Raw genomic sequence first — 13,003 nt, 5'->3', positions numbered from 1 at the left:
AATCACATAATTCTCATAAGCACAATTCACAATTCTCCAAAATGACAATTTATCAAAAACGCATGTTCATAAATTGTTTAAAACACAATCCAGGATCCTCAAAACATATCTCCATCTCGTGTGTACAATCAAGTTGGCGCCTTCCCGTGATCCTGAGAAGTACCTGAAACACATAACACGGTAAGCACGAAGCTTAGTGAGTTCCCCAAAATACCACACATATCTTGTAGCATCCGAGATTTTCCAGGTATTATTATTGATCATCTTAATTGAAGTATGGAATGGTTTGGTTTGGGCTTTGACCTTTGGGATTTATTAGAGGGCTGGGGAAGCTTCGTACGCGGGGCGTACATTGCCAAGTACGCCCAGCATACTCGTGAGAGTGAACCGCAGAGGCCATGCACGTACGCCCAACGTACGTGTGCAGCTCCTTAAACCCTAAAATTTAGGGTTTACTCCCTATATATAGAACATTACCCCTGTTTGTTCAGCCTCCCTTCACCCTTATACAGCCTCCACGAAAACCCTAGCCTACTTTTGTGTGTTCTTGCGATTTGGGAGCTATTTAAGAGTATTTTGGTGTAGTGTTGGTGCTTTGGAAGAGAAAGGAGCTTGAAGAAGGAGCAAGGATTCACCAAGAGCTTGTAGATCCAGGAGATTAGCACCATCTCTGACTTATTTGAGGTATCAAGTTCCAACCTTGGCCATTATATTCTTAGATTTGTTTATGGGGGTGTTTAAAGTTACTTTTGGACTCCATTGTTGAGGCTTTTTGCATCTTAATGATTTCAGACCATAATAGCTGTCCTTTTGGGCTCTTAGAGGCACTAAGAGTCATAAAAATCGGACCTTGGCGGTTAAGCCACAACCATGCAAGTGTTAGTGGGTCTTAAAGTTTGTTAAAAGGACCAAAATCATGTTTTGACCCCCAACCATGCATGCAAGCACATAAAGTTCATGACTTTATGGTCTAAGAGGTCTTAAAGGACCTGGATCTGCATTTTGGACAGAAAGAACAAAGAAGCTTAGGCAAGCTTGCTTCAAAGCTATTTATAAGAAGAGAGGACTGAAAAATCCTTAGTCCTTACCTTTTCTTTTAGCCATTTTGTTATAATTAGTGGATTTTAATCTACATTGTATGTGTTTTTCTCTTGATAAATTGATACCCTTTTTAGTTTCATTGTGTTTGTCTATTGATTTTTTTTAATGCAGAAAAGTTTGTATAATTTGGGTATTATAGTTTGTATTATGTATTTAGCTATATTCTAGATTGCCGACACGACTACTCTGACGACTCTAAACCAGAGGTCTATATAAATAGACTTATGAATTTAGTAGGAATAACTTGATTATAATCTTGTGATTTGTTCCATGTCTGATCCACTCCTAAGATTCACTCGACATGCCCCCAGTTATGTGTAATTAAAATTTTATTAGACTGTTGATCCTAATGAGTCTACCCTAAGTCCACAACCAAACAAGGAACAAGTCAACTATGAGAAACACGCATATGGACTTGTGAGTTATTTGTAAATTGATTATGGAAATAAAGTTTTTAGATTTGTTGAAACTTCACAAACGTACTTAGGCACATGCTAGTCAAACCCCAGATAATGTAGTTGATCAGGCTACATCTTCCCAGACTTGACTATATGTCTCTAAGCCCACCTGTGCTGTCCAACATTCGTAATATTTTTGTTCTGTACTTGTGACCCTGTTCTTTGTATGAATGTTGGTAGGTATACTTTAATTAAGAAAAACATTTATTTTCTAAAGGTATATTTATTTGGAAAATGCACAAATCAGAGACTAGTAGTCCCAATTGTGTTTATAGTTTGTATATCTTATGTGGTTTGATACACTTAATTCACTATAAACTGTGCTCTGATACCAATCTGTCACACCCCCAAACCGAGGATGGCGGAAACGTCCGGGGGTGGAGGACTTCATGTATAATATCATAACAACAATTGCAATAGTAATTCAAGTAAACACAACCAATATATATATATATATATATATATATATATATATATATATATATATATATATATATATATATATAATTGAAAAGTTACATCATTATGATTTACATGTTTATAAATCAATTACAATACATGGACAAGATAGGAAATGTTTGACGTCTTAGCATGCCATTCTCAACAACACTTGGTTACCTGTTTATTGATTTCCTGAGAATACAAGTGGTTTGAAAAAGTGTCAACACAATGGTTGGTGAGTTCATAAGTATTTGTTTTGTATTATTAAATGCTTTTCACTTACAAACCTAGTATTAGTTTCCTTTTGAAATTGGCAAACGATTGTATTTGAGATAATGGTTTATAAAATTGAAGGTGGATTAACAAAGGATAACAACAACAAATAGCCCTCACCCTATACATGTACATATGTATATGTATAGGATGGAGCATCTAATCATCATACACACTCAACCACATGCGATCAATCACCTTAGCGTCCCAAGGTGGGGTGGTAAACCCAATAGCGCTATTATTGTCCATAACGTACCTCAAGAATACGGGCATAGTTATGGAGATTAGACTAAAAATGATAATGCACTACAAATACATGTAGCGTAAACAAAACAAAATGACAATGCACTACAAATACATGTAGCGTAAACAAAACAATAATAATAGTGCACTACAAATACAAGTAGCCCAAACAAAACAATATTTATACAAATACTGAGTTATATATAAATTATAGAAAACTCGTATGGTGATGTGCAAGTAGCCATTTGAAAATCAAGAACTTGAACTACTTGCACCTTGTGTTGTTTTGAAAACTAAAATGTTTAAGTTTACCAAAACCGGTCGTGATTGAAGTTCAACTTTTCTGATGTAATCTATTGAAAACGTTTAATTATGATATTGATGATTTAACTTGTATTCCCCCCCTTAAAACTTAATAAAAATATAAAATGTAGGGGTATGAACTCACCCTTGAAGCGTGAGTTCCATTGGTACGGTATTTGCATTCCTTTGAGAAACGATAATAAACATTCCAAGTGAACCGCAAATTCATAATTCTTGAACCTTGAAGTATTACCAGGACCGTTTTGTAACCGGTTTACAGTATAAGGATTGTTTGTAAATTATTTTAACCAAAAGTGGGACTGATTGGGTAAACATAATTTCAAAGGAGGGGTTAATATTGACAATTGAAATCAAAGATTTGGGGTTTGGACTGAATTTGCAAAGTATTTGTAACAAGGGGTTAAGTTTTGATAGTTTAAAAAAAATGGGTTGGATTTCCGTTTGACCGTTGACTGGGTCAAACCCGGTACCCGTTTTCTTTTCGGGTTGTAACCCTTTACCCGACTACGGATCCGATATCTAGAATATTAGGGTCTTTTAAACCCGTTCCAATCAGTTTGATCGCGTAATAAGATCGAAAGGGAAATCGTGTTCTCTTCACAGCCGACTCGAAGAACACCAATGAACGGGGGGGAAGACGACGGGAAATCGAACACCGATGAATCGGACGGATCGAGCAAAATCGTCGGTCGATTGGGGAAGGATCGACAAATTGCCGGCTGATTGGGGAAAGATCGAACACATCGTCGGCTGATTGGGGAAGGATCGACAAATCGTCGGCTGATTGGGGAAAGTGATAACTCCTAGAGCAAGTAGAGAGTCCAGGAGAAGGTCCAATACGTCCAATCACGTGTAGCAGCTTTCCAAAATCTGGACCTTCCAGAAGATTATGAGATACCTGAATCATCCTGGGATCGTTCCTCCACGTATGTTCCTGATTTTACGATGAAGGCGTTGGTTCTGTGCCTACTTTTGCTTGGTCTGATAACTCCTGCCGGTGTCCTTCGAAGATTGGTTTAGCAGGTTTTTCAAACTACGATAGAAAACCTGAAAATTGGAGAAAGCACTCATGCTTTTCATCGCAAGGAGAGCCACCGATCGCATCGGGTTCGCCACCCTCGTCACCCGACTCCGACTTCCTGGCGAAGACTCCCCCTTCGTCGTCTGTATCAACAGCCCGGGGGAACGAGGCAGCAGCTCTGGCGAAGTTCGATGATGAACCGGGGCTTGCTTCGTCTCGGAGATAGAAGCTGAAGGCGGACCCGACGATCGGTAAATCACGAGGGTAGCGGTGGGGTTTCTCGAGGGCAGTCACGAAGGGGTGGATTCTGTCTTCCGGCGGCTAGAATCGAGTGGTGACAGCAGCAGTGTTTTTGCGGCGGTGTTCGACGACTCGGAAGGGGGCAAGATCGATTGAGGTAATAGCTATTCCAAATCTTTCAATTGAATCTGAATCCTTTATCTCATCCTTCATTCTGTACGTCTTTGGGTTTCGGTTTACTGAAGATCATGTTACTTACATTTTGACTTTTGATTTGTGATTCCAAATCTGATGAATGGTCCGAATTTTTCTTTGTCTGAGTTGGTGATATTTATGGCAAAGTATGGAGTTTGAGCAATAGGGTTTCGATAGGTGTTTGGGTTTTGATAATTTGACAGGGAAAGAACGAGAATTCGATGGGTGTTTGGTATTGTGCTTCTTCCACAGGAAAAGGAACAGAAATACCAACGGGTTATTGTTCTTCTGGTTTGCAGTTGTACTCGAGAATCAAGAACTGGAGTGTTCTGGCTTGGATACAGGTTGTCCTTTTGGTTGTTTATGATAGAAACTGATGAGGAGGTTTGTTTTGAATCTCTTTATGTGTATTTTGAAAATTGAAGAATGGAAGGATTGTTTTGATTCTGTTTATGTGTATTTGATAATTGAAGAATGGAATGATTGTTTTGAATCTGTTTATGTGTATTTGATAATTGAAGAATGGATGGATTGTTTTAATGGGAATCAATGTAGGTAAAGGTGTTTGGGATTCTCTGATAGATTGCAGGAAACAAGGAAGAAAAAAGGAAGGAATAAAGCCATTCCCCTACAGTGTCAATTGGCTGTCAATTTATTAGTGTCCATTGGCTGTCGTCTTATTAGTGTTTGTATATTCCTCTATTTGAATTTGATATATTATTGGAAGTATTGGTGTATGTACGTATATAAGGTATTTGGTTTTTAGGATTTTTACACAACACGAAATTTTAAGTGTATATTTATTTTGAATATATACACGTTACATATCCTACATGTATTTAGATAATTGCAAAGGTAATTAACACACACACATTTATATATATATTTATATATTTATATATATAAATTTGAACTTAATTATATTAACCATGTAAAATTTATTAGTTTGTTAAACCTCGGCTGGTTAAATTAAAAATACAAACACCTATACTTAAGAGACCCCAATCTACGTGCCATTGGTCTTTATTGCATCGCGGCCCACGGGGGTTTGATCGTCGAACTATGACCGAATTGAACCGGTTTTTACATTATCCCCCTGTTGAAGGGAATTTCGTCCCGAAATTTAAGAAAGAAGTACCTTAAGAGAAAAATGTGAGCGTGCCGGAGTGGTTATCGGGCATGACTAGTTTTGTGAAACTTTGCCCCATTGGGTTAGCTAATTATTTTCAAACTATATTAATCATCAACCGTCTTAACCACTTAGGATGTTAATGATGTATACCGTCGTGGGGAACATACGATGCTTTGATTAGGGATAATCGACTACAAGATAAGTTTTGGTATGGATGAAAAATATATATGGACTTGTTTACGGTTTACAATATTGTTAGGTTTTCATATTTAGCGGTATGAAGTTGTTTGATAGCGACGAGAATGATTGATTTATTCTACTTTGCTGACATGGGAATTAAGGGTTCAATCATTTCTTCGTACATTTAAAATGCTAAAGTATGACATTGTTAGAATTATAACCGAGAAGGGAACTGAATACAAAACATGTTTCTCTTCCAGATGTTATATAGGTATGATAAATCTAGTTTGTCCTTATACGGTTGAGGTCTTCCTTAATGAATATGCAACTCACTAAACCTAATTCTCACTCAAACATAAATTTAAAATTCTGAAACACAAAAGAAATTGACATAAATATTGGTAGTAATGTCAAAGTATGATGTTTACAAGAGGTTATATGAGACGTAACTACTAATGATGTCAAGTTTATTCTATTACCATGACTTGTTGTTATCATGTGAGATGAAGTATGTTGCCCCAAATGAGATGCAAATTTCATATTCTCAGGGTAATCAAAGCTTGTTGCGAAAACGGGATAACAAATTTGTTACTAAAAGGAGATACACTTTTAGTTGCTAGAATGAGATACCAGAGTTGTTGTTAAATTGAGTATACACGATTTGTTGACAAAACGTGATGTAAGACTTGTAGATGTACCAAGTCCCCATTCATGAGTTCATATCCCCAGCCTAATGACCGAATTATGCCCTAGGGACTACTATATGTATCAAAAACATAGGGTATAAAAGGTAAAATGCACTCAAACGAATCGTGCAAGTGAGGAGTTGTCTACTTCTGGCTAGCGTTATCCATGATGACCATATACTCAAATGAGTTAATGATTAGTGTGAACTGATTCTAGGGACTTAAATGTGATAAGACCTCATGAATTTACACTAGCATACACATACAAAGCAGCTTATAGCAACCAAGTTTATACGAGTCAAATAATTATAACAAACGTAAGTAGTTTAGCTACAACAAGTCATGTTTTCTTTTGCATGATTGAAGACTTGTAGTATGCAGTGAAAAGAAGTTACTCTGAGGTATATGGGAACTGATACGTCGCTTAAAAGTCAAGGATTTGCAGGGTAGACATGTGAAGCATTAAATGCCTGCGGCACCCAAGTCAAGATTATAGCAGTATATACTGATACGTGTGTGAATGGAAGAAGAGAGTTACGGCTCAACGAATATTTATATTTACTTCATCTTTATTTCTTATTAATTAATTCTCCCACTTCACTTATATAAATCCTCACATTCTTACTACAACTTTTAATTTCTTCCTCACAAATGGATCCACCTGCAGATCATCAAAACCCCATATATGACCTCGATGGGTTTCCGTGCTTTGATCATCAAGATCTTTTCAGGTAAATATACACGTCACTCATTACCCTATCTTTCGCACAGAAAATGATTTTGTCTATATTGATCAAAACATGGTTTGGATTTGTAGTGATCAAAAGAGTATTTCATCGGGTTGGATTTGATTATCTTGAGTTTTGTTTGTTTGTTTGTTTTTTTTTTTTTTTTTTTTTTTTTTTTTTTATTCTGACAGTGGTGACATGCTCGACCATCATAATTACGAGTTGTCAGAAAAATTGCCAGAAGTGCTTGATCAGAACTTTTCCACAGTACTTAACCAAGATCAAAACATCATTTCTAGAAATGAGTTTCACGATTTGGATCCCCTTGAAGACATAAGCTTATGGGATTGTTGGGAGGATGGTAATTTACCATCGGTTAGTTTCAGGGAAGACTATAAACCCGGTGGTGATGCTACTGGTAGTTCTAGTGCTGCCACCACTGATCACGGTGGCCGGAAGGTGGCAAATAGATTGAGACCATTGGAGTTTGAAGAGATAGCGAAGTACTTTGAGATGCCGATAATCATGGCAGCAAAGGAACTAGGGATAGGGGCAACATTGTTGAAGAAAAGATGCAGGGAGCTAAACATAAACAGATGGCCTCATAGGAAACTTAAGAGCCTTGAATCCCTCATTCAAAATTCCAAGGTAACTACTCTAATAACCTTCTATACATTACTCATGCATGTATGCATGCACTTGGTAACCATAGTAGTTTTGGTATTTTCTAAAATTTTAATTATTAGTTTCTTTATAACATAAACATAGGCCTTAGGCATATGCCACATCGAATCAATTGTTTTACTACGATTTCTGATTTATATTTACATAAACTTAACTCATTGTAAATTTTATGAACTCACCCGAAAAATATATTGCATCTACCTAAAAAAAAACTAGGAGTTGGGATTAAAGGAGGAGGTAGAGACGTTAGCAGGGCACAAGAAGATGATGGAGAAATTGCCAGGTATGAATTTGACAGAAAGAACAAAGAAGCTTAGGCAAGCTTGCTTCAAAGCTATTTATAAGAAGAGAGGACTGAAAAATCCTTAGTCCTTACCTTTTCTTTTAGCCATTTTGTTATAATTAGTGGATTTTAATCTACATTGTATGTGTTTTTCTCTTGATAAATTGATACCCTTTTTAGTTTCATTGTGTTTGTCTATTGATTTTTTTTAATGCAGAAAAGTTTGTATAATTTGGGTATTATAGTTTGTATTATGTATTTAGCTATATTCTAGATTGCCGACACGACTACTCTGACGACTCTAAACCAGAGGTCTATATAAATAGACTTATGAATTTAGTAGGAATAACTTGATTATAATCTTGTGATTTGTTCCATGTCTGATCCACTCCTAAGATTCACTCGACATGCCCCCAGTTATGTGTAATTAAAATTTTATTAGACTGTTGATCCTAATGAGTCTACCCTAAGTCCACAACCAAACAAGGAACAAGTCAACTATGAGAAACACGCATATGGACTTGTGAGTTATTTGTAAATTGATTATGGAAATAAAGTTTTTAGATTTGTTGAAACTTCACAAACGTACTTAGGCACATGCTAGTCAAACCCCAGATAATGTAGTTGATCAGGCTACATCTTCCCAGACTTGACTATATGTCTCTAAGCCCACCTGTGCTGTCCAACATTCGTAATATTTTTGTTCTGTACTTGTGACCCTGTTCTTTGTATGAATGTTGGTAGGTATACTTTAATTAAGAAAAACATTTATTTTCTAAAGGTATATTTATTTGGAAAATGCACAAATCAGAGACTAGTAGTCCCAATTGTGTTTATAGTTTGTATATCTTATGTGGTTTGATACACTTAATTCACTATAAACTGTGCTCTGATACCAATCTGTCACACCCCCAAACCGAGGATGGCGGAAACGTCCGGGGGTGGAGGACTTCATGTATAATATCATAACAACAATTGCAATAGTAATTCAAGTAAACACAACCAATATATATATATATATATATATATATATATATATATATATATATATATATATATAATTGAAAAGTTACATCATTATGATTTACATGTTTATAAATCAATTACAATACATGGACAAGATAGGAAATGTTTGACGTCTTAGCATGCCATTCTCAACAACACTTGGTTACCTGTTTATTGATTTCCTGAGAATACAAGTGGTTTGAAAAAGTGTCAACACAATGGTTGGTGAGTTCATAAGTATTTGTTTTGTATTATTAAATGCTTTTCACTTACAAACCTAGTATTAGTTTCCTTTTGAAATTGGCAAACGATTGTATTTGAGATAATGGTTTATAAAATTGAAGGTGGATTAACAAAGGATAACAACAACAAATAGCCCTCACCCTATACATGTACATATGTATATGTATAGGATGGAGCATCTAATCATCATACACACTCAACCACGTGCGATCAATCACCTTAGCGTCCCAAGGTGGGGTGGTAAACCCAATAGCGCTATTATTGTCCATAACGTACCTCAAGAATACGGGCATAGTTATGGAGATTAGACTAAAAATGATAATGCACTACAAATACATGTAGCGTAAACAAAACAAAATGACAATGCACTACAAATACATGCAGCGTAAACAAAACAATAATAATAGTGCACTACAAATACAAGTAGCCCAAACAAAACAATATTTATACAAATACTGAGTTATATATAAATTATAGAAAACTCGTATGGTGATGTGCAAGTAGCCATTTGAAAATCAAGAACTTGAACTACTTGCACCTTGTGTTGTTTTGAAAACTAAAATGTTTAAGTTTACCAAAACCGGTCGTGATTGAAGTTCAACTTTTCTGATGTAATCTATTGAAAACGTTTAATTATGATATTGATGATTTAACTTGTATTCCCCCCCTTAAAACTTAATAAAAAAATAAAATGTAGGGGTATGAACTCACCCTTGAAGCGTGAGTTCCATTGGTACGGTATTTGCATTCCTTTGAGAAACGATAATAAACATTCCAAGTGAACCGCAAATTCATAATTCTTGAACCTTGAAGTATTACCAGGACCGTTTTGTAACCGGTTTACAGTATAAGGATTGTTTGTAAATTATTTTAACCAAAAGTGGGACTGATTGGGTAAACATAATTTCAAAGGAGGGGTTAATATTGACAATTGAAATCAAAGATTTGGGGTTTGGACTGAATTTGCAAAGTATTTGTAACAAGGGGTTAAGTTTTGATAGTTTAAAAAAAATGGGTTGGATTTCCGTTTGACCGTTGACTGGGTCAAACCCGGTACCCGTTTTATTTTCGGGTTGTAACCCTTTACCCGACTACGGATCCGATATCTAGAATATTAGGGTCTTTTAAACCCGTTCCAATCAGTTTGATCGCGTAATAAGATCGAAAGGGAAATCGTGTTCTCTTCACAGCCGACTCGAAGAACACCAATGAACGGGGGGAAGACGACGGGAAATCGAACACCGATGAATCGGACGGATCGAGCAAAATCGTCGGTCGATTGGGGAAGGATCGACAAATTGTCGGCTGATTGGGGAAAGATCGAACACATCGTCGGCTGATTGGGGAAGGATCGACAAATCGTCGGCTGATTGGGGAAAGTGATAACTCCTAGAGCAAGTAGAGAGTCCAGGAGAAGGTCCAATACGTCCAATCACGTGTAGCAGCTTTCCAAAATCCGGACCTTCCAGAAGATTATGAGATACCTGAATCATCCTGGGATCGTTCCTCCACGTATGTTCCTGATTTTACGATGAAGGCGTTGGTTCTGTGCCTACTTTTGCTTGGTCTGATAACTCCTGCCGGTGTCCTTCGAAGATTGGTTTAGCAGGTTTTTCAAACTACGATAGAAAACCTGAAAATTGGAGAAAGCACTCAAGCTTTTCATCGCAAGGAGAGCCACCGATCGCATCGGGTTCGCCACCCTCGTCACCCGACTCCGACTTCCTGGCGAAGACTCCCCCTTCGTCGTCTGTATCAACAGCCCGGGGGAACGAGGCAGCAGCTCTAGCGAAGTTCGATGATGAACCGGGGCTTGCTTCGTCTCGGAGATAGAAGCTGAAGGCGGACCCGACGATCGGTAAATCACGAGGGTAGCGGTGGGGTTTCTCGAGGGCAGTCACGAAGGGGTGGATTCTGTCTTCCGGCGGCTAGAATCGAGTGGTGACAGCAGCAGTGTTTTTGCGGCGGTGTTCGACGACTCGGAAGGGGGCAAGATCGATTGAGGTAATAGCTATTCCAAATCTTTCAATTGAATCTGAATCCTTTATCTCATCCTTCATTCTGTACGTCTTTGGGTTTCGGTTTACTGAAGATCATGTTACTTACATTTTGACTTTTGATTTGTGATTCCAAATCTGATGAATGGTCCGAATTTTTCTTTGTCTGAGTTGGTGATATTTATGGCAAAGTATGGAGTTTGAGCAATAGGGTTTCGATAGGTGTTTGGGTTTTGATAATTTGACAGGGAAAGAACGAGAATTCGATGGGTGTTTGGTATTGTGCTTCTTCCACAGGAAAAGGAACAGAAATACCAACGGGTTATTGTTCTTCTGGTTTGCAGTTGTACTCGAGAATCAAGAACTGGAGTGTTCTGGCTTGGATACAGGTTGTCCTTTTGGTTGTTTATGATAGAAACTGATGAGGAGGTTTGTTTTGAATCTCTTTATGTGTATTTTGAAAATTGAAGAATGGAAGGATTGTTTTGATTCTGTTTATGTGTATTTGATAATTGAAGAATGGAATGATTGTTTTGAATCTGTTTATGTGTATTTGATAATTGAAGAATGGATGGATTGTTTTAATGGGAATCAATGTAGGTAAAGGTGTTTGGGATTCTCTGATAGATTGCAGGAAACAAGGAAGAAAAAAGGAAGGAATAAAGCCATTCCCCTACAGTGTCAATTGGCTGTCAATTTATTAGTGTCCATTGGCTGTCGTCTTATTAGTGTTTGTATATTCCTCTATTTGAATTTGATATATTATTGGAAGTATTGGTGTATGTACGTATATAAGGTATTTGGTTTTTAGGATTTTTACACAACACGAAATTTTAAGTGTATATTTATTTTGAATATATACACGTTACATATCCTACATGTATTTAGATAATTGCAAAGGTAATTAACACACACACATTTATATATATATTTATATATTTATATATATAAATTTGAACTTAATTATATTAACCATGTAAAATTTATTAGTTTGTTAAACCTCGGCTGGTTAAATTAAAAATACAAACACCTATACTTAAGAGACCCCAATCTACGTGCCATTGGTCTTTATTGCATCGCGGCCCACGGGGGTTTGATCGTCGAACTATGACCGAATTGAACCGGTTTTTACATTAAAGGACCTGGATCTTCATTTTGGACGTTAAGACTTAATGGATTAAGTCATAGTGAAGTCCCAAAGAAGCTGGCCAGTACACTGGGCGTACTCCCTAGTACGCCGCGCGTACTGGGTCAACTCCCCGTTGTGGTCAAGGCCAGCGTACGCTGGACGTACGTGCCAAGTACGCCGCGCGTACGCATGCCGAATAGATGTTTTGGGCTTTTGGGCCCTAAGAGGATGAGCCTGGACTTTTGGGCCCCATGGCCCACTGTGAAGTAAAAGTTTGGACTTGAGAATCTGGAATTAGAGTATTGGGCCTTTTGGACCATGATTGGACCCTTTGGAATTACTATATTAGGACTCGGAACTTTTTGGGCCCATTTGGGGCTAAGGCCCGATTTAGAAATTAGGCTATTAGTGGGCCCTTAGGGAGTCCTTGATGAGCCATAGAAGGGTTGGGCTTAATAAACTAGAATTGGGACTTATGAATGTTCCAATCGGACCGAGGGGTAAAATGGTCATTTTACCCTAAGTGGCGTTCTAGATGCTGACTAAGTATTATTATGATTAGGATAGCCGGGAGTCATCGGAGCAACAGTTAGAGGTTACTTCCCGTGAGATTCGACACTCAGCTTGGCAAGGTGAGTTA

This window comes from Lactuca virosa, chromosome 2 (genome assembly GCF_052849685.1).
Source record: "Lactuca virosa cultivar CGN04683 chromosome 2, Lactuca_virosa_CGN04683_v6, whole genome shotgun sequence".
NCBI lineage: Eukaryota > Viridiplantae > Streptophyta > Magnoliopsida > Asterales > Asteraceae > Lactuca > Lactuca virosa.
This window is presented reverse-complemented; position numbering follows the sequence as displayed.